The sequence below is a fragment of the Aethalodelphis obliquidens genome, unplaced genomic scaffold (assembly GCF_003676395.1).
Source record: "Aethalodelphis obliquidens isolate GAN/ISIS:26980383/991018 unplaced genomic scaffold, ASM367639v1 scaffold134, whole genome shotgun sequence".
NCBI lineage: Eukaryota > Metazoa > Chordata > Mammalia > Artiodactyla > Delphinidae > Aethalodelphis > Aethalodelphis obliquidens.
This window is the reverse complement of record NW_020838078.1, coordinates 1-20,937: the sequence shown is the minus strand read 5'-3', so window position 1 is coordinate 20,937 and position 20,937 is coordinate 1. Positions and strand designations below refer to the sequence as shown.

The following is a 20,937-nucleotide window of genomic DNA, read 5'->3' as shown; positions in this document are numbered from 1 at the left end:
GCGGTGTGTTGGCGGAACAGCGACGCGGGCACTGTTGCGATGCCGGGCGCGCTGCCGCAGACAGGCACTGTGCCCTTTGAAGCTTCCAGGTCCCCTTGGGTGGAAGACGTCTTCCGTTGGCAATCTGTCTGTGTTTCTCGGGGACAGTGCCTTTGATCTCTGTGAGGTTCTCGGTAGTGTCGCTGTGGCAGTGGAGAAGTGCCAGGATCCGTGGGGTGGGATCGGCGTCATTAAAGCAGACATGTATGCACTCTGTGTTCCTTGGAGTACAATGACCCCCTGTTCACAAGGTGTCTGCGACTTCATGTAAGGGCGAGTCACTCTGCGCACAGGAGGAGGTCACTTAGGACGAGGCTGTCAAGCATTCTATCGTTTCCTCTGGGTTCAGGGCCGTGAAACCTGCCGGATGGTCGCTGGCAAGACGTGCTCGGGAAGATGCCCTAGGTTCCCCCCTGGGGTTCCAACCTGGGTCCTGGTTGGTACAATACACCATTTCCCGTGATGGACATTCCCAGGGGTCCTCAGAACGTGATTTGGTCTAGTTGGCGAGAATTGGCATTTGGACTGTGTTTCATTAGCCCTTTGAGTGATGCTAAGCTGCCCTTGCCTGTAGCCAGCTGCAGGTCGGTGTTTACCTGCCCATCGGAGACTCCCTTGCTTCTGGAAGCACTGGTTGTGGCCCCAAGTCCATATTAGGTGTGGACTATTAGCTGGCAGGATCTCCATGTCCACATACATGTTACTTCCACTGCCAGGAGGCAGGTCTTTTCCAGTCTTTGTGCTTTGGTCAGAAGCGTGGCTATGGGAGAGCGGGAGTCTGTGGCCTATTGCAACAGCTCCTGTCGGTCAAAGTTCGCATGCGGCCTCCTGCAGCTGACAGGGGTCTTTCTCATTTCTGTTGGGGATCCAACCAGGGTGTTGTGTATAAACTCTGGTGTTTACTGTTGGAAGCCTCTGCAGAGGGCCACAGGGACACACAGAGAGCAAGATGCGTATTCAGGGGCACACACAGTAACCCACAAGCACGTCCTCGTGCGCAGACGACGTCACGAATACACACATACAGCATCTCACACACTGGTCAGTGTACGTGTCTAACTTCCTGCAGACATGCTGTGAGACACAAATCAATACTCGGTAAGGGATAGAGGTCCTTGGGAAGCAGGTTCAGAGCTGAAGCCCAAGTAAATATTCACATGGATCATGTTCTCTGAGGACCCCGGTCCACTTCTGAAGCCTCGGTGATTTGTGTCCACTCCTCAGGTGCAGTTGCTCGGCAAGGCTGGCTGGCGGCAAAAACAAGAAGACTTTCGTATGGTCTGATGACTGGATGTGCCAAGGACAACTGGAAAAAGTGAGGCGGGCGCATGTTACCGAGCGTGGTTCTGGATAACTCAGGATGGTAGGCATCCACTCACACTAAGATGTGCCATTGGACATTAGGTTTTCCTCAGATGGGCCCAATGGCTGCAAGAGTGGATTGATTTTTGCTTTTGCTGAGTGGCCTGAAGACTGTGGATTCCCCAGGCTGTTGCAGTAATCCAGGGTCATGGCTCCTCTGCAGAGTACTGCGGCCTGTCCAGTTACATTCTGCAGCTTCCCAGCATGTGTTTGGATCGATGATGACACCCTTGTATGCATTCCTTGGAAAATCTGAAGAAAATGAGTGAGAACACTCTACCATCTCATCGAAACTGAGGTCCAGCACGTTTCCTCTCTCGGCGGTAAGGCACAGATAATCTGAACAAATTGGAAGATCTGAACAAAATGAGTGAGAACACTCTACCATCTCTTCATAGAATCTGAGGTCCAATACATTTCCTGTCTCGGGGGTAGGGCACCATTAGGAGTGAGGGCCATCGTCCCCTCGTGACACGCATGCAAACACCATCCAGGGCTCCAGCATTGGAGGAGCTCCTGTTTGAGGGTGGACCATGTCTGCACATAAGCTGGGTCATCTGTGAATCCCATGTCCCTGCTGAAAGGCCGTTGAAGGAATGCGAGGTGGCAGTCTCACCTGCTGGTCTTCAGAGTCAAACTGTATGCTGGTGTAGGCCCAGTGAGCTTGCAGCTTGGGAGGTGTGTTTTGGACAGGATCACGCTTTGTGCATGACGCTTCGGAGGATGCTTCTGGAATCCAAAATGAGTAAGCTTCCCTTGTTGGAGCCTGGAGCCTCCGGCCAGGCCTGTGGCTCTCCCTGTTGTTGTGTTTCACACAGTGAAGTTCTTGAGTGCCTGGTGGGCCTGGAGCAGTGGGTTGGTTTGGGCTGGTGATTGGCGTCGGCGGAAGGGGCCTGATGGATTAGGCCTCGGTGTTGCCATTGTCAGCTCCTCTACTCCAATTCCCGACACAGTGTTGATGTCAAGTTGGTCATCATGGTGTGGAGTGAGGACCGAGTGCTGTATATAAGCCTGTGTGGTGGCTGATGGACAGGACATAACAGTAAGGCATGATGAGGAGAGGTCCTGTGTGATGTTGTGGCATGGGCTGTCATCATTGGGTTGCGGGCACTGGCCTCGGCTTACCAAGGATGTGTCATGTTCATGATGGGCTGGCATCAGCTGCGTATGGAGGGGATGGCTTTGCCCGCTCATGTGGATGCCGTCAGGTCGGTAATCTGCAGGAGTTGTGATCTCGTTGCTGGAGGAATGACGATGAAAGGGTGTCCTGCGGGATGTAGAGAAGATAGACATGCTGAGGCATCAGTGCCGGTCTCCTTGGAGGAAGGTGTGTTATGCGAACATGCCCTTTGGCCACTTTGTTCCCTCGTATGAGAATGTGCAAAGCGAAAGTGTTTCTCCCAGAGGGCATGATGCGGCCGGTCCATGTGGCCTGCAAGCCTTTCAAAGAGACGGAGGTATTTCTGGAGCAGTTCATTGGTGGGGCAGAGATGGGGGCACAGGTGCTATGTCAGGTGCGCTGCCGCAGACAGGCACTGTGCCCTTTGAAGCTTCCAGGTCCCCTCGCATGGCAGAGGTCTTCCGTTGGAAGTCTGTCTGTGGTTCTCGGGGACAGTGCCTTTGATCTCTGTGAGGTTCTCGGTAGTGTCGCTGTGGCAGTGGAGAAGTGCCAGGATCCGTGGGGTAGGGTCAGTGTCATCAAAGCAGACATGCTTGCGTTCTGTAATCCCTGGTGTAGAGTGTCCCCGTGTTTGCATGATGTCTGTGGCTTCCAGTAGTTTCGGGTTGCCCTGTGGGCAGGAAGAGGTCACATAGGACGTGGCTGTCAAGCATTTGAGTGATTCCTCTGGGTTCATGGACGCGAAACCTGCCGGCTGGGTGCTGGCAAGTCATGGCCGGGAAGGGGGTCTAGTTTCCGCTGTGCTGTTTGAACGTGGATTATGGTTGCTGAAGCCCACCACTTCCTGTGGTGGGTATTCCCAGGGGTCCACGAAAAGTGATTTGTGCCAGTTGGTGAGAATTGGCAGTTGGACCGAGTTTCGTTAGCCCCTTGAGAAGTGCCAGGCTGCTTTTGACCTGCAGCCAGCTGTAGATCGGTGTCCACCCGACCATAGGAGGTTCCCTTGCTTCCGGAATTTCTGGGAGGGACCCCAAGTGCACATCAGATGTGCTACTCGCTGGCAGGTTCTTCAGGTCCACGTACATGTGGCACCCATGGCCGGGAGGCAAGTCTGGTTAGGTCTTTGTGCTTTGACCAGAATGCTTGGCTGTGGGAGAGCGGTAGTCCATGGCCTATTTCAATAGCCCCTGTGGCTCAAAGTTTGAATTCAGCCTCTTGGAGCTGATAGGCGTCTTTCTTCATTCAGTGGTGGCGGGGGGGGGGGGTCCAAAGCCAAGGCACTGTGTATAAACTTTGGCTTTTAGTGTTCAAAGTCTCTGCAGAGGACCACAGGGACACACGGAGACCAAAATGTGGATTCAGAGGCACAGAAAATAGTCCACAAGTGCGTCCTCGTGCGCAGTGCCAGTCACACATGTGCCCATGCGTGAACACACACATACACCCTCTCACCCACCAGCCAACATACCTGCCTAACTTGCTGCAGTCGTACTGTCAGACACGCATTGAGATCTCAGTAAGGGTAGAGGTCCTTGGGAAGCAGGGTCGAGGCTCCAGCCCAGGTAAAATTTCGCATGAATCATGGTCTCTGAGGACCCCGGTCCAATTCTGAAGCCTGCGTGATTTATGTGCACTTCTAAGGTGCAGTTGCTGGGCAGGGGTGGCCGTCAGGAAAGGCAAGAAGACTTTCGCATTGCCTGATGACTGAATATGCTAAGGAGAACTGTAAATATTAGGCAGGCACATGTTGCTAAATGAGTCCGTGTATAACTCAGGTAGGTAGGCATTCACCCACCCAAGATATGCCTTTGGATATTAGGTTTTCCTTATTCGGGCCCAGTGGCTGCAAGAGTGGATTGACTTTTGCTCTTTCTGATTGGCCTCAGGGCTGTAGATTCGCCTGGGTTTGGAGTACTACGAGGTCATGGCTCCTCTGCAGACCCGCATGGCATGACTGGTTGTGTTCTGCAGCATCCCAGCACGTGCTTGGATCGATGATGACACCCTTGTATGCATTCCTTGGAAAATCTGAACAAAATGAGTGAGAACACTACCATCTCCTCATCGAATCTGAGGTCCAGCACATTTCCTCTCTCGGGGGTAGGGGACAGTGAGGAGTGAGCGCCAGCATCCCCTGCTGACATGCATGCAAACACCACCCAGGGCTCTAGCATTGGAGGGGCTCCTGTCTGAGGGTCGAACGTGTCTGTACATAAGCTGGGTCATCTTATCAATCCCAGGTCCCTGCTGAAAGGCCATTGAGTGAATGCAAAGGGACAGTCTCTCCTGCTGGTCTTCAGAGTCAGAGTGTGTGCTGGTGTACGCCCAGTGAGCTTGTAGTTTGGATAGGTGCGTTTTGGCCAAGATCACACTTTGTGCATGCCACATCAGGGGTTGATTCTGGAATCCAAAATGAGCAAGCTTCCCTGGTTGGAGCCTGGAGCCTCAGGCCAGGCCTGTGGGCTTCCCTGTTGTTGCGTTTGCACGGTGCAGTTCCTGAGTGCCTGGTGGGGCTGGAGCAGTGAGCGGGGATGGGCTGGAGTTGGGCGTTCGTGGAAGGGGGCCGATGGAGTAGGCCTCTGAGCTACCCATTTCAGCTCCTCTGCTGAAGCTGCCGGCACACTTTTTGCGCTAAGTGGATCATTGTGGAGTAGGGTAAGGATCAAGTACTGCATTTAAGCCTGCGTAGTGGCTGATGGCCTGGACAGGAAGGTAAGGGATGATGAGGACATGTCCTCTGTGATGTCGTGGGATGGGCTGTCATTATTGGGTTGCACACGCTGGCCACGGCTTCCCAAGGATGTGTCCTGTCCATGATGGGTTGGCATCAGCTGCCTATGAAGGGGATGGCTTTGGCAGTTCATGTGGATGCGTTGAGGTAGGTAACCTGTGTACAGTTGTGATCCTGTTGCCAGAGGAATGACGCCCTCAGGGTGTCCTGTGGGACGTCGACAAGACCGACATGCTGAGGCTTCTGTGCCAGCCTCCTTGGGGGTAGGCGAGTTATGCGAACATGCCATTTGGCCGCTTTGTTCACTCGTTTGGGAATGTGCAAAGCGAAACTGTTTCTCCCGGAGAGCATAATGCAGCCAGCTCGTGTGGCATGCAGGCCTTTCGAAGAGCCAGAGGTTTATCCGGAGCAGTCCATTAGCGGGGCAGCGATGGGGGCACTGTTGTGATGCCAGGTGCACTGCGGTGGACAGCCACTCTGCCCTTTGAAGCTTCCAGGTCCCCTCTTGTCGCAGAGGTCTTCTTTTGAAAATCTGTCTGTCCTCCTCAGCGACAGTGCCTTTGATCACTGTTAGTTCCTCGGTAGTGTCGCTGTGGCAGTGGAGAAGTGCCAGGATGCATGGGGTGGAGTGGACATCATCAAAGCAAACATGCTTGTGGTCTGTCTTCCCTGGTGTTCAGTATCCCCGTGTTCGAATGATGTCTGTGACTTCCAGTATGGTCGAGTCGCCCTGCAGGCAGGAGGAGGGCACTTAGGCCGAGGCTGTCAAGGGTTTGAGCGTTTCCTCAGGAGTCCGGGCCTCAAACCCTGCTGGCTGGGAGCTGGCCGAAACGTGGCCGGGAATGTGGCCTAGTTTCTGCCTTGGGGTTCCAACTTGGGTCATGGTTGCTGAAGCTCACCAATTCCCGTGGTGGGTATTCCCACAGGGTCACGGAAAGTGATTTGGCCTAATTGGCGAGAAGTGGCACTTGTTCCGATGTTCATTAGCCCCGTGAGAGCTGCCAGGTTGCATCTTGCCTGTAGGCAGCTGCAGGTCAGTGTTGGCCTTTCCATGAGAGGTTTCCTTGCTTCTGGAAGCGCTGGGAGTGACCCCAATTGCACATCAGATCTTCTCGTAGCTGGCAGGGTCTCCAGGTCCACATATATGTAACACCCATGGCCGGGAGGCAGGTCTCATCCAGTCTTTGTGCTTTGTTCAGAAGGCGTGGCTGTGGGAATGCGGGAGTCCGTGGCCTATTTCAATAGCCCCTGGGGGTCAAAATTCGCATGCGGCCTCTTGAAGGTGATAGAGGTTTTTCTCCATTCAGTTGTAGGGTCCAAAGCTAGTGTTCCTCATATAAACTTTGGCCTATTACTGTTCACAGTCCCTGCAGAGGGCCACAGGGACAGACAGAGACCAAGACGCGGATTCAGAGGCTCTCACCAAAACCCACCAGCCCGTCCTTATGCGCAGTCACAGAAAGACACATGCACATGCGTGAACACACACAAACACCGTCTCACACACAGGCCAACATACGTGCCTGAGTTCCTGCAATTGTGCTGTCAGACATGCATTCTGTTCTCAGTAAGGGATAGAGGTCCTTGGGAAGCAGGTTCAGGCATCACACCCAGGTAAATATTCATACATATCATGTTTTCTGAGCACCCCGGTCCAATTCTGAAGCCTTTGTGGTTTCTGTCCACTTCTCTGGTGAAGTTGCTGGGCAAGGCTGGCCGTTGGCATAGAGAAGACGACCTTCGCATGGTCTGATGACTGGATGTGCTAAGGAGAAATGGAAAAAGTGAGGCAGGGGCATGTTGCTGACCGTGGCTGTGGATAACTCAGGACAGTAGGGAATCAACCACCCCAAGATGTGTCAATGGATATTAGGGTTTCCTGAGATGGGCCCAGTGGCTGCAATAGTGGATTGCCTGTTACTCTTGCTGAGTGCCCTGAGGGCTGTGGATTCCCCAGGCTTTTCGAATACTCCGGGGTCATGGCTCCTTTGCAGAGCCAAGTGGCCTGCCCTGTTGTGTTGAGCACTGTCCCAGTATGTGCTTGGATTGAAGATGACACCCTTGTATGCATTCCTTGGAAAATCTGAATTAAATGAGTGAGAACGCTCCACCGTCTCCTCATCGAAACTGAGGTCCAGCACATTTCCTCCCTTGGGGGTAGGGTACAGTTGGGAGTGGAGGCCAGCGTCCCCTTTTTGACATGCATGCAAACACCACCCATGGTGCCAGCATTTGAGGGGCTCCTGTCTGAAGGTTGACCGTGTCTGCACCTTACCTGAATCGTCTATGAATCCCAGGTCCTTGGTGAAAGGCCAATGACGGATTACAAGGCGGCACGCTGTCTTGCTGGTTTTAGGTGTCATACCGTGTACAGGTCCAGGCCCAGTGAGCCTGCGGCTTGGAGAGTTGTGTTTTGGCCATGTTTCCTCTTTGGTCATGGCACTTTGTGGGGTGTTTGGAAGCCAAAATGAGCCACCTTCTCTTGTTGTGGCCTGGAGCCCCAGGCCAGGCATATGGCCCTCCCTGTTGTTGCCTTTGCCGCGATGAGTTTCTTGAGTGCCCAGTGGGGCTGGAGCAGTGGGCAGGGGTGGGCTGGCGCTGGGTGTCGGAGGAAGGGGGCTGACGGATTAGGCCTCGGTGTTGCCCTTGTCAGCTCGTGTACTGCAACTCTCAGCACAGTGTTGGTGCCAAGTGGGTCATCGTGTAGTTGAGTGAGGACCGAGTGCTGCATTTAAGCCTGCATGGTGGCTGATGACCTGGACAGGAAGGTAAGGCATGATGAGGACAGGTCCTGTGTGATGTCATGGGATGGGCTGTCATCATTGGGTTGCAGGTGGTCGCCTCAGCTTCCCTGGTATGTCCCTGAACCGTGAAGGTTGCCATCAGCTGCCTAGGGAGGAGAGGGCTTTTGCGGTCCAAGTGGATGTGTTGTGATTGGTGACCTGTGTCGACCGGGGACCTCTTGCCTGAGGAATGACACCCAAATGGTTTATTGCGGTGGGTAGAAGAGATCCACTTGCTGAGGAGTTGGGGCTGGCCTCCCTAGGGGGAAGTGAGTTATGCAAACATGCCCTTTGGCCCCTTTGTTCCCTAGTTATGGAATGTGCAAGGCGAAAGTGTTTCTCCCAAAGGGCATGACACGGCCTGCCCAGGTAGCATGCAAGCCTTTCACAGGGCCAGAGGTTTATCTGTGGAAAACCGTGGGTGTGGCAGAGATGGGGGCGATATTGCGATGCCATGCACGCTGCCATGGATAGCCAGTTGTGCTCTTTCAGGGTTTCAGTTCCCCTCCCGTGGCAGAGGTCCTCCATTTGAAGTCTTTCTGTGATCCTCGTGGATGGCACCTTGGATCTCTGTGAGGTCCTTGTTGGTGTTGGTGTGATGCTGACGAGATTACAGAATGTATGGCGTGGGTTCGACCTCATCAAAGCCGACGTGCTTGCTGTCTGTCTTCCGTGGTGCTCAGTGTCTCCCATGTTAGCATGGTGTCTGTGGCTTCTTGTTGTGTCCAATCGCCCTGTGGGCAGGAGGAGGGCACGTGGGACAAGGATATCCAGCATCTGAGCATTTCCTCAGGGACCAGAGCCACGAATTCTGCCAGTTGTTTAGCTGGCCAGAACCTGGCCAGGAAGGTGGCCTAGTTTCCTTGTGCAGTTCGACCCTGCATAATGGTGGCTGAAGACCAACACTTCCCATGATAGGCATGCCTGCGGGTCCATGGAAAGTGATTTGGCATAGTTGGCCTTAAGTGGAACCTGGTCTTAAGTCCTTTGGCCCCTTGAGAGGAAGAGGGGCTGCATCTTGCCTGTAGCCAGCTGCAAGGCAGTGTTGGCCTGCCCGTGGGAGGTTCCCTTCTTCGCAGAGGTGCTGGGAGTGGCCAGCAAGTGCACATCAGATGTGCTAGGGTAGCTGGCAGGGTCTCCAGGTTTATGTAGATGTCACACCCACAGCCAGGAGGCCAGGCTGGTCTCATCAAGTCTGTGTGCTTTGGTCAGAAGACGGTGCTGTTGGAGAGCAGGAGTCCATTGCTTATTTCAACATCTCTGGGGTCAAAGTTCGCATGCGGTCTCTTGAAGGTAGCAGGGGTCTTTCAACGTTCTGTGACAGGGCCCGAGGCCATGGCTCTGTGTATAAGTTGTTGCTTTTCCTGTTTGAGGCCTTTACAGAGGGGTACAGGGACACACAGAGGTCCCGACGTGGGTACAGAGGCACACACAGAAACCCGCAAGTGAGTCCTCGTGCGCAGTCACAGTCACACACACGTGCAGGTGTGTGCGTATACACATATACCCTCACACTCGCGGGCCCACCTACATGCCTACATTCCTTCAGTCGTGCTGTCAGACACGCATTCACTCCTCCATAAGGGATTGAGGTACTTGGGAAGCAGGTGCAGGGCTTATCCCCAGGTAAATGTTGGCATGAATAGTGTTCTCTGAGTATGCTGGTCCAATTCTGAAGCCTGTGTGATTTCTGTCCACTTCTTAGGTGCAGTTGCTGGGCAAGGCTGGCCATCGGCTAACAAGAAGACCTTCACATGGTCTGATGACTGGAGGTGCAAGGGAGACCTAGAAGAAATGGGGCAGCCCAGGGTGCCGAGCATGGCTGTGGGTCACTGAGGACATTAGGTATTCTCCCACTCCAAGATGTGCCATTCGATATTAGGGTTTCCTTGGGTGGTCCCAGCGGTTGCAAGCGTGGATTGACTGATCTTAATGCTGAGAGGCCTGGGTAGTGGGGATTCCCCAGGCTCTGGAGCTCTCCGAGGTCACTGGGTTCTCTACAGACCCATACAGATTCACTGATCTTAATGCTGAGAGGCCTGCCCTTTGGGTTCTGCAGCATCCCAGCACATGCTCGGAACAATGATGTCTTCCTCATATGCATTCCTTGGAAGATCTACAGGAAATGATTGTGAACACCCTACCGTCTCCTTAGTGAAACTGAGGTCCACTCCGTGGCTTCCAGAGGGAATGTAAGGAGAGTGTCATGTTGCAATTGCTGCCTTGGATATCCGCAGTCACATTGTGTGAGTTTAGTTGGCAGGATTCTTGTGGGGAGAAGAACCATTGGGAAAGAGCCTGAGATGCACATCCATGGAGGAAGGCTAGGGAGAGCATGTCATCTCTGGGCACCCAAGTTTAATCAAGCTTCTGTGGTGAGGGTTGGCTCTGGAACCTTGCCGTGAGATGTTTTTATCTGGGGAGAAAGAGAAAGGCAAGGCAAGCGGGAAATAAACGTGACATGGTTGGCTAAGCCCAACCATGGGTGGACTGGTGGGCGGATAGATTGACAATGGGCATAGGGTTCCTGGAACTCCTTTGGGATGCCTTCAGGTGCATTTGAAGGCATGTATAGGGAAGGATTATGGGTGCACGTTCATGAACCATCCCGCCCTTGGCCTCTCCTTTGTTGATTTGCATCGTGGCGGGTCCCTGTGCCAGGTAGTATTTGCCTTTGTGGCACAGTATGGTGTCTTCGCAAGAGGGCCAATTTGGAGGCCATGGGGTTTTTTGACCCTGTCTGGCCACGTTCACCCTATGTTGAAAATGTGAAGGTGTTCATCAGGACTCCCCAGCGTCATTTCTGTACCCAGCCCACACACTGTTCCCTGAGGATTAGAGCTCTTCCCGGAGGTCTTTGGGTGCAACCCAGAAACAAAGGATTCGGCTTTCAAGGAGAGCCTGCAGGTTTAAGGGCAGAAGAGTTTTGTGGCACTGGGATCATTTTGTCCTGTCACCCACTGGTGGGCGGACCTGTGGTCTCCGGTGTGCCTGGCCTCAGGCCAGAGAAGTCATGCCGTTTCAAGAGTCCGGGCTGCTGGCTGCATTTTCTTATTGCATGGCTCTGGCTGACACATTTGTTCTGGAGGACCTGGATCTCAAGCTTTCTCCGTAGTTGTGGCACTGATGGGCCCAGCATGCGAAAATGCAAGGCGCCAAGTGAAGTAAGCCAGTTGCAGCAAGGGTCTTGTCCCGCAACTTTGGGCATCGAAATGGCTCTGATGCCATTCGCTTTCCATATGGTCCAAGTAAAGGGACTCTGGCTTGGCGAGAGGCCAGGAAGAATGCCAGTTGGTGAGTCCCATTGGTCAGTCCAGGAGTGCCTCGGGTGCCCTTTGTTGTGGGGCCCAGCGAGCCGCTTTTGAAGGAGGTCATCACTTTTGGCCAAGGGCCATTCCCTTCTGGAAAGTAACTGGGACCGCATTTCCCCTTGATTGTGAGTCCATTGTGAGGAAGCGTATGTGCCAAGAGTGGGTGTGTTTCCCTGGAGGGCAGTGGGTCTTAGGCTGAGGGGACCCAGTTCCCCTGAGGGTGTCTCAGGGGTTTAGGATGACATCATTATGCTTTGTCGGTGGGGAGGGCACCCAGGATGGGAATTACAAGGCTCGAGACCAGGGGGTTGATGGACTACAGTGCACATTGTCCTGATGGACGCCTGCTCTGAAGGCATCCATGCCCCGATGCTTTCATGTTTGGCTGCTGACACAGAGACAAAATGGGCAGCAAATTAAACATAGAGGCGACATAGAGCTTACATGTCTGGGTGGTATCACCCTGTCCCTCCGTGCGCCTGTGCACCCATGTACCATCCTCAAGCATCCGTGTTTTCTATCACTCCGAACCAGGTGGAGTGCCAGGGAAGAAAGGCTAGTGGCAGTGTGTGACCCTCTGCATATTCTGTAATACCCAGCAAGTCAAGGAAGACATGGCAAGGCGAGGCGAGGCGAGGCAAGGCGAGGTGAGGCGAGGGGGTCTCAGATGCATGTTGGCATGCAGTCCGTGAGGTTACTGGTGGAACACTCATTGTGGTAAACTGCACTTCTTTACAAAACATAGATGTTTGCCCACGGTACTTTTGCATCAGGGCTGCACCATAATCTTCTGGGGTTTTCTCAGGGAGCACAAGCTCCGATGCTCTGAGACTTGGCTGCAATTCCTGCCCCACGTCTCAGTTCTGGGCACTCCTGAAGGCTGACAAGATTGAGTTCGCTGGCCATCCTGCGGTGGAAGCTGCGACTTTGCACATCCAGCCTTTGAGCAGGTGCTTGGATTGATGATTACTCCCACAAATGCATTCCTTGGAAATCTGAACAAAATGAGTGAGCAATCCCTACCGTCTCCTCATCAGAACCGAGGTCCAGCACTTGCCTCCCAAAGGGAAAGTAAGGAGAAGTTCATGTTTCATTTGCTGCATTGGGCGTCCACAGACACCTTGCTCATGCTGAGGGTGGCGGCATTCTCGTGGGGAGAAGAGCCATTGGGAAAGGTGCCTGGGATACACATCCAAGTGGGAAGGCTAGGGACAGCATGCTGTCTCGGTGTGCTTGAGTCTAGCCAGGATTGTCCCCTGCCTCAGTTGAGCGTGCAGGTGCCAGAGGAAGTGTGAGCTTGTGGCGGGCCTTGGGCCTGCCATTGAGTTCTACAGGCCTTCCCCGCCCCCCAGTCGTTGCTTTGTTCCCTCAAGGAAACAGGTGTCTCTACACTCAGGGTCAGAGCAGGAGTCCTAGCCTAGGCCAGGCTTCTTTGTCATGGTCTGCTTGGGATATGTGATGCAGGGTAGGTGTCTCCTGTTGATCAGGGGAAATCAAATGGACCACTGTCCCCGGAAGTTGGGCCCAAGCTGATGGCTTCTCCTCGGGTTGTGTCCTCCTTATGTGTTAGTGGGCTGGGGGGCTGGAAAATGCCTTAGGCAATTCCCTGGGAAATCAAGCTTCTGTGGTGAGAGGTTGCTATTGCACCTTGCCGTGAGATGTTTTTATGCAGGCAGAGAGAGGAGGGCAAGGTGAGCGGAAAATACCCATGAGTTTCCTGGCTAATCCCTCAGGTAGACTGGTGGGTGAATAGATCACAGTGGGCATAGGGTTCCCAGAAGGCCTTTGTGATGCACTCAGGAGCATTTGGAGGCATGTGCAAGGAAGGAATATGGGTGCACGTTCGAGGACCATCTCACTGTTTTCTTCTCCTTTGTTGATTTGCTTCATGGATTGTCCCTGTGCCGACAAATGGTTGCCTTCTTGGCACAGTATGGTGTCTTCTCATAGGGGCCGATTTGGAGGCAGTGGGGTGTTTTGTCCCTGTCTGGCCACGTTCCCCCTGTGTTGAAGATATGAAGGTGTTCCTCAGGACAACCCAGCATCGTTTCTATACCCGGCCCACGTAGCGTTCCCTGAGGATTTGAGCTCTTCCTGGAGGTCATTGGGCACAACCATGCAGAAACAAGGGAGTCGGCTGCCAAGGAAAGGCTACAGCTTTAAGGGCAGGAGAGGATGTGTGGTGCGGGGGCCATTTGGTCCCACCACCAGCTGGTGCAGCGAGCCTGTGGTCTCTGGCATGCCTGGCCTCAGGCCACAGATGTCATGCCAGTTCAAGTGTCCAAGCTGTTGGCTGGGTTCTCTTGTTTCACGACTGTGGGTACATTTTGTGCTGGAGGACCTGGGTCTCATGGGTCCTCCGAGGTCATTTCACTGACGGGCCGAGACTGCAAAATTGCAAAAACCCACGGCAAGTTACCCAGTTGCTGCAAGGGTTTGCGCCACAACTTTGGGCATTGGAATGGCTCCGATGCCTTTAGCTTTGCGTGTGGTCAAAGGGAAGGTCCTCTGCCTTGGCAGGAGGCCAGGAAGTATGCCTGCTGGTGAGTCACCCTTGGTCAGTCCAGGGATTCCTCAGGTGCCCTTTGTCACGGGTCCCTACGAGCCGCATTTGATGGAGGTCATCACATTCGGCAAAGGGCCATTCGCTTGTGGAAGATCTCAGGGACCACATTTCTCCTTGAGGGTGAGTCCATTGTGAGGAAGTGTATATGCCAAGAGTGGGTGTGTCCACCTGGACGACAGTGGCTCTTAGGCTGAGGGGACCCACTTCCCCTGAGGGTGTCTCAGGGGTTCAGGATGACATCCTTATGCTGTGTTGGCGTGGAGGTCGCTCAGGGGGGTAATTGCAGCGCCCGTATCAGGGGGTTGATGGACAGCGGCGCTCTTTGTGCTGATGGCTGCATACTCTGAAGGCATCTACATCACAATGCATTCACATTTGGCTGCAAACACACAGACAAGATGGGCAGCAAATGAAATTTTGAGGCTAGATAGAGCACACATCTCTGGGTGGTATCACCCATTCCCTCTGTGCACCCGTGCACCATCCTCAAACGTGCATGTGTTCTCTCACCCTGAACCAGGTGCACTGCCAGAGAATGAATGCCACCAGCAGCATTGGGCCCTCCGTATAGTCTGTGATACCTGGTGAATAGTGGACTTTGTGGCAAGGAGAGGCGAGGCAAAGGAGTCTCAGAGGGGTGTTGGCGTGAAGTCCTTGAGGTTCCTGGTGGAAACCTTGTGGCAGTAAGTGGAACATCTTTGCAGAAACCTAGATGTTTGTCCATAGGATATTGTGCACCAAGAGTACACCATTACTTTCTGGGCTCTTCCTGGGGCACCCAAGCTCCAATGCCTGAGACTTGGCTGCACTTCCTGCCCCTTGGTTTGATTCTGGCCAACCCTGACTGCTGACATGATTGAGCTTACTGGCTGTCCCATGGTGGAGGCTGTGAGTTTGCATGTCCAGGCTTTGAGCACGTGCTTGGATCGATGATGACTCCCAAAAATGAATTCCTTGGAAATACGAACAAAATGAATGAGAAATCCCTACCATCTCCTCATCAGAACTGATGTCCAGCACATAGCTCCCAAAAGAAGAGTAGAGAGAGGTCACATTGCATTTAGCTATTGTGGGGATCCACAGCCACATTGTTCAAGTGGAGAGTGGCAGCCTTCTCTGGGAAAAGGGCCATTTGGAGAGGAGCCTGTTATGCCCATTCACCTGGGAAGGCTTAGGACAAATAGTCGTCTATGGGCAACTAAGTCTATCAAGGTTTTCTGTCTCCTGCCACAGTTTAGCGTGCATTCAGAAGAGGAAGCATTAGCCTTTGGTGGGGCTCTGGCCTGCCAGTGAGTTCTAACGTTCTCCCCCGCCCCCTATTCATGGCCTTGTGCCCTCAAGGAAACAGAAGTCTCTGTGCTCAGGGTCAGAGCAGGAGTCCTGGCCTAGATCAGTCTTCCTTGTCATGTTCTGCCTTGGGAGACAGGTTTCAGATTAGGTTTCTCATGATGAGGGGTGAAATCAAATGGGCCACTGTCCCTGGGAGTTGGGCCAAGCTGATGGTTCCTCCTCGGTTGTGATCTGCTTGTGTATTGTGTGCAGGTGGACTTGAATATGTCTTAGTCAATTCTCAGGAAAATAAAACTTCTTTGATGAGGGGTGGCTCTGGCACCTCGCCTTCAGACATTTCGATCCTGGTTGAAGGAGAAAGGAAAAGCGAGCAGGAAATACACGTGAGATGGCTGGCAAAGCCCCCAGGTTTACTGGTGGGTGCATAGATCGATGGTGGCCGTAGGGTTCCCGGAACACATTTGGGATCCCCTCAGGAGCATTTGGAGGCACGTGTAGGGAGGGAACACGGGGGCACATTTGTGGACTGTCCCGCCTTTTTCCTCTCCTTGGTCAATTTGCTTCATGGCAGGTTCCTGTGCCAGCGAATGGTTGCCTTCCAGGCACGGTATAGTGTCTTTTCATGGGGACAGATTTGGTGGCCGTGGGGTGTTTTGTCCATGTCTGGCCATGTTTGCCCTGTGTTGAAGATGTGAAGGTGGTCCTCAGTACAGCCCATCATCGTTACTACACCCAGCCCACATAGTGTTCCCTGAGGATTGCAGATCTTCCCAGAGGTCATTGGGCACAACCATGTGGAAACAAAGGAGTCAGCTGCCAAGGAAAGGCTGCAGGTTGAAGGGCAGGAGAGGATTTGTGGTGCAGGGGTCATTTTTCCTGCCACCCGCTGCTGCGTCGAGACTGTGGTATCTGGCGTCCCTGGCCACAGGCCAGACAAGTTATACCGGTTCAAGTGTCTAGGCTGTTGGCTAGGTTCTCTCGTTGCACGGCAGTGGGTAACACGTTTCTAGAGGATCTGAGCCTCACGGTTTCTCCGAGGTCACGTCACTGACAGGCCAGAGTGCAAAAGTGCCAGGCACCACTGCAAGTGACCCAATTGCTACAGTGGTTTGCCCCCCACTTTGGGCATCGGAATGGCTCCCATGACATTAGGCTGCAAGGGTTTTCCTCACCACGGTGGGCATCAGAATGCTTCCCATGGCATTAGCTTTGTGTCTGGGTCAAGAGTAGGTCGTCTCTCTTGGCAACAGGCCAGGAAGTAGGCCTGCTGGTGATTCTCCCTTGGGCAGTCCAGGTGTTCCTCGGATGTCCTTTTTCACGGGTCCCAACGAGCCGCTTTTTTTTTTTTTTTTGCTGTATGCAAGGCTCTCACTGTTGTGGCCTCTCCCGTTGTAGAGCACAGGCTCCGGGCACACAGGCTCAGTGGCCATGGCTCACGGGCCTAGCCATTCCACGGCACGTGGGATCTTCCTGCACCGGGGCACAAACCTGTGTCCCCTGCATCGGCAGGCAGACTATAAACCACTGCACCACCAGGGAAGCCCCCTACGAGCTGCTTTTGATGGAGGCCCTCATATTCGACCAAGGGCCATTCCCTTGTGGAAGATCTCTTCCACTTCAGGGCGCGTCCATTGTTTGGAAGCATATGTCCTAAGGGCATGTGTTTTCCCCTAGAGGGCACTGGCTCTTATGCTGAGGGAGCACAGTTGCCCTGTGGGTGTCTTAGGGGTTCAGGAAGCCATCCTTCTGCTGTGACGGATGAGAGAGTGCTCAGGAGAGGAATTGTAGGGCCTGAGACCATGGGGTTGTTGGACAGCGGGGCTCTTTGTCCTGATGGGCACAGGCTCTGAAGGCATCCGCGCTACGTTGCTTTCACATTTCCCTGCGGACAACATGCAAAATGGGCAGCAAATGAAATGTTGAGGGGAGATAGAGCTCACATCGTTGCGTGGTATTGCCCCTAACATCGGTGCACCCATGCACCCTCCTAAAGTACGCGTGTGTTCCCTCACCCCGAACAAGGGGGAATGCCAGGGAAGGAATGACAACAGCAGAGCAGCCTGGGGCCATCCGTATAATCCGTGATACCCAGTGAAGTGACGACGGTGAGGCAAGGCGAGGCCAGGTGAAGGAGACTCGGAGGGGTTTTGGCGTGCATTCCATGAGGATCCTGGTTTAACCCTTGTTGTGCTAAGTGGCACTTCTTTGGTGAAACCTAGAGGTTTGGCCACTGGAACTTGGGCACCGGGGCTACACTCTCACCTTCTCGTGTTTTCTCGGGAAACGGGATCTTCGTTGCCCTGAAAACTGGCTGCATTTCCTGCCCCATGGCTGGGTTCTGGCCACTTCCATATGCTGACATGATTCAGCTCGCTGACCATCCTGTGGTGGAATCTGCAACTCTGCATTTCCAGCGTTTGAGCATTTGCTTGGATCGACGATGACTCCCAAAAAATGTATTCCTTAGATATTTGAAAAAAATGAGTGAGAAATCCCTACCATGTTCTCATTGGAACTGAGGTCCAGCACGTGGCTCTCAAAAGGAAAGTAGGGAGAGGTTCACGTTGCATTTGGTGGCGTGCTTGTCCACAGCCACGTTGCTCAAGTTTAGGATTCTGGCCGTCTCATGGGGAGAAGAACCATTGGGAAAGGAGCCTGGGATACCAATCCAGGTGGGAAGGCTAGGGACAGCGTGCCATCTCTGGGTTCATTGGTCTAGCCAAGACTGCTGTCCCCTGCCACGGTTCAGCATGAGGGTAGCACAGGAAACATGAGCCGTTGGTGGTCCTGTGGCCTGCACTTGCATTCTACAGGCTGCCCCCATGGGGGTGTCGTTGCCTTGTGCCCTCAAAGAAACAAGTCTGTATGCTCGGGGTCAGAGCAGGATTCCTGGCCTAGGGCAGGGTTCTTTGTCACGTTCTGCTTGGGAGACCAGATGCAGTTTAGGTTTCTCCTGATGAGGGGAGGAATCAAATGGGGCACATTCGCCGGGAGTTTAGAAAAGCTGATGGCTCCTCCTTGGGTTCCGTCCTGCTTGTGTGTGCTATCTAAATGGGCTAGAAAATGCCTTAGTCAAGCTTAGTCATGCAAGCTCCTTTGGTGAGGGGTGGCTCTGGCATCTTTTGGAGACACATTGGGATCCCGGTGGAGAGAGAAAGACAAGGCAAGTTAAAAAGGCACTTGAGATGGCTGGCTAAGCCCTCTGATTTACAGGTGGGTGGATAGATTGACGGTGGCCATAGGGTTCCCGGAACACATTTCGGATTCCCTCAGGAGCGATTGCAGGCACGTGTAGGGAGGGAACTCGAGAGCACATTGGTGGACGGTCCCGCCTTTTTCCTCTCCTAGATCGATTTGATTCATGGTGGGTCCCTGTGCCAGTGAATGGTTGCCTTCGTGGCACAGTATGGTTTCTTCTCATGGGGGAGGATTTGAAGGCCGTGGGGTGTTTTGGCCCTGGCGGTCGACGTTCCCCCTGTGTTGAAGATTGAAGGTGCTCCTATGTACAGCCCAGGATCGTTTCTGTACTTGGCCCAAATAGCGTTCCCTGTGGATTGCAACTCTTCCCAGAGGTCACTGGGCACAACCAGGCAGAAAAAAAGGTAGTTGGCTGCCAAGGAAAGGCTACAACTTTAAGGGCAAGAGTGTATGTGCGGTGCGAGGGTCATTTTTCCTGCTACCCGCTGGTGCGTCGAGACTGTGGTATTCGACCCGCTTGGCCACACACCACACAAGTCATACAGATTCAAGTGTCTAAGCTGTTAGCTAGGTTCTCTTGTTGCACGGCTGTAGATAACATATTGCTTCTAGAGGACCTGGGCCTCACGGTTTCTCCGACGTCCCGTCACTGACGGGCGCAGAGTGCGAAAGTGCCAGGCAGCAACTGCAAGTGACCCAATTACTGCAACGAATTGCCCCGCCGCTTTGGATATTGGAATGGCTCCAATGCCATTAGGCTGCAAGGGTTTTCCCTGCCATGTTGCGCATCGGAATTGTTCCCATGCCATGAACTTTGTGTGTGGGCCAAGGGTAGGGCGTCTGTCTTGGCAGCAGGCCAGGAAGTATACCTGCTGCTGAGTCTCCTTTGATCAGTCCAGGTGTTCCTCACGTACGCTTTGTCACGGGTCCCTAAGAGCCGCTTTTGATGGAGGCCGTCATATTCAGCCAAGGGCCTTTCCCTTGTGGAAGATGTCTTCCCCTTAAGGGCGCGTCCATTGAGTGGAAGCATATGTGCCAAGGGCAGATGTGTTCACCTGAGGTCACTGGCTCTAAGTCTGAGGGGGCACAGTTGCCCTGAGGGGGTATCAGGGGTTCAGGAAGACATCCATTTCCTGTGCTGGAGGTGAGAGTGCTCAGGAGAGGAGTTGCAGGGTCCGAGACCAGGCGGTTGTTGGACAGCGGGGCTCTTTTTCCTGATGGCCACACGCTCTGAAAGCGTCTGCGCTACGTGGCATTCATGTTTCCCTGCGGACACCCAGGCAAGATGGGCAGCAAATGAAATGCTGAGGGGAAATAGGGCACGCATCGCTGGGTCGTATCGCTCTTTCCCTCGGTGCGCCCGTGCACCCTCCTCAATTACGCTTGTGTTCTCTCAGCCCGAATCAGGTGGAATGCCAGGGAAGGAATACCAGCAGGAGAGCAGCCTGGGGCCATCCGTATAATTCGTGATAACCGTTGAAGTGAGGAGAAGGAGTCTCACAGGGGTGTTGGTGCACATTCCATGAGGATCCTGGTTTAAACTTTGTTGCGGTAAGTGGCACTTCTTTGCTAAAACCTAGAGGTTTGGCTACGGGAACGTGAAAAAGGGAAGACACACTCACATTCTGGCCTTTTCTTGGGGAACACGAGCTTTGATGCCCTGAGAACTGGCTGCATTTCCTGCTCCATTGCTCGACACTGGCCGCTTCTGTATGCTGACATGATTCAGTTCGCTGGCCGTCCCGTGATGGAATCTGCAACTTTGCATGTCCAAGCTTTGAGCATGTGCTTGGATCGACGATGACTCCCACAAATGAATTCCTTGGATATCTGAACAAAATGAGTAAGAAATCCGTAGCGTCACCTCATTGGAACTGAGGTCCAGCATGTGGCTCCAATAAGGACAGTAGGGAGAGGTTCACATTGCATGTGCTGCTTTGTGTGTCCACAGCCACGTTGTTCAAGTTGAGGGTTGTGGCTGTCTGATGGGGAGAAGAGGCATTGGGAAAGGACCCTGGGATGCCAATCCAGGTGGGAAGGCTAGGGAGAGCCTGCCGTCTGTGGGCTCCTCGGTCTAGCCAGGACTGCTGTCCCCTGCCACGGTTCAGCATGCGTGTAGGAGAGGAAGTGTGAGCCATTGGTGGTCCTCTCGCCTGCACTTGAGTTCTACAGGCCGCCCCCACAGGCTTGTCGTTGCCTTGTGCCCTCACGGAAACAGAAGTTTCTATGCCCATGGTCAGAGCAGGATTCCTGGCCTAAGGAAGGCTTCTTCGACATGATCTGCTTGGGAGACCAGATGAAGTTTAGATTTCTCATGATGAGTGTAGAAATCCAATATGCCACTGTCCCCGGCAGGTTAGTTGGCCAAGCAGATGGCTGCTCCTCGGGTTGTGTCCGGCCTGTGTGCTCTGTGAAGAGGCTAGAAAATGCCTTAGTAAAGATTAGTCACAGCAAGCTTCTTTGGTGAGGGGTGGCTCTGGCATCTTTCCGTGACATGTTGGGATCCCGGTGGAGAGAGGAGGGCAAGGCGAATGAAG

General features: G+C 53.6%; 8 non-coding genes across 8 annotated transcripts; all 8 read left to right on the top strand.

Annotated features, from left to right (window-relative positions):
- Positions 1 to 1,613: 1,613 nt before the first annotated feature.
- LOC113616353 (small nucleolar RNA SNORD116) lies at positions 1,614 to 1,703 on the top strand. Its single transcript, XR_003431271.1, has one exon. It is a non-coding gene; the product is annotated as a small nucleolar RNA SNORD116 (small nucleolar RNA).
- A 2,806-nt stretch (positions 1,704 to 4,509) lies between these two features.
- On the top strand, positions 4,510 to 4,600 carry LOC113616363 (small nucleolar RNA SNORD116). The gene has a single exon (XR_003431281.1). It is a non-coding gene; the product is annotated as a small nucleolar RNA SNORD116 (small nucleolar RNA).
- Positions 4,601 to 7,295: 2,695 nt separating this feature from the next.
- On the top strand, positions 7,296 to 7,388 carry LOC113616355 (small nucleolar RNA SNORD116). The gene has a single exon (XR_003431273.1). It is a non-coding gene; the product is annotated as a small nucleolar RNA SNORD116 (small nucleolar RNA).
- A 2,723-nt stretch (positions 7,389 to 10,111) lies between these two features.
- LOC113616358 (small nucleolar RNA SNORD116) lies at positions 10,112 to 10,204 on the top strand. Its single transcript, XR_003431276.1, has one exon. It is a non-coding gene; the product is annotated as a small nucleolar RNA SNORD116 (small nucleolar RNA).
- Positions 10,205 to 12,302: 2,098 nt separating this feature from the next.
- Positions 12,303 to 12,394, top strand: LOC113616362 (small nucleolar RNA SNORD116). Its single transcript, XR_003431280.1, has one exon. It is a non-coding gene; the product is annotated as a small nucleolar RNA SNORD116 (small nucleolar RNA).
- A 2,441-nt stretch (positions 12,395 to 14,835) lies between these two features.
- LOC113616354 (small nucleolar RNA SNORD116) lies at positions 14,836 to 14,927 on the top strand. Its single transcript, XR_003431272.1, has one exon. It is a non-coding gene; the product is annotated as a small nucleolar RNA SNORD116 (small nucleolar RNA).
- Positions 14,928 to 17,633: 2,706 nt separating this feature from the next.
- Positions 17,634 to 17,726, top strand: LOC113616356 (small nucleolar RNA SNORD116). The gene has a single exon (XR_003431274.1). It is a non-coding gene; the product is annotated as a small nucleolar RNA SNORD116 (small nucleolar RNA).
- A 2,465-nt stretch (positions 17,727 to 20,191) lies between these two features.
- On the top strand, positions 20,192 to 20,283 carry LOC113616364 (small nucleolar RNA SNORD116). The gene has a single exon (XR_003431282.1). It is a non-coding gene; the product is annotated as a small nucleolar RNA SNORD116 (small nucleolar RNA).
- Positions 20,284 to 20,937: the final 654 nt, after the last annotated feature.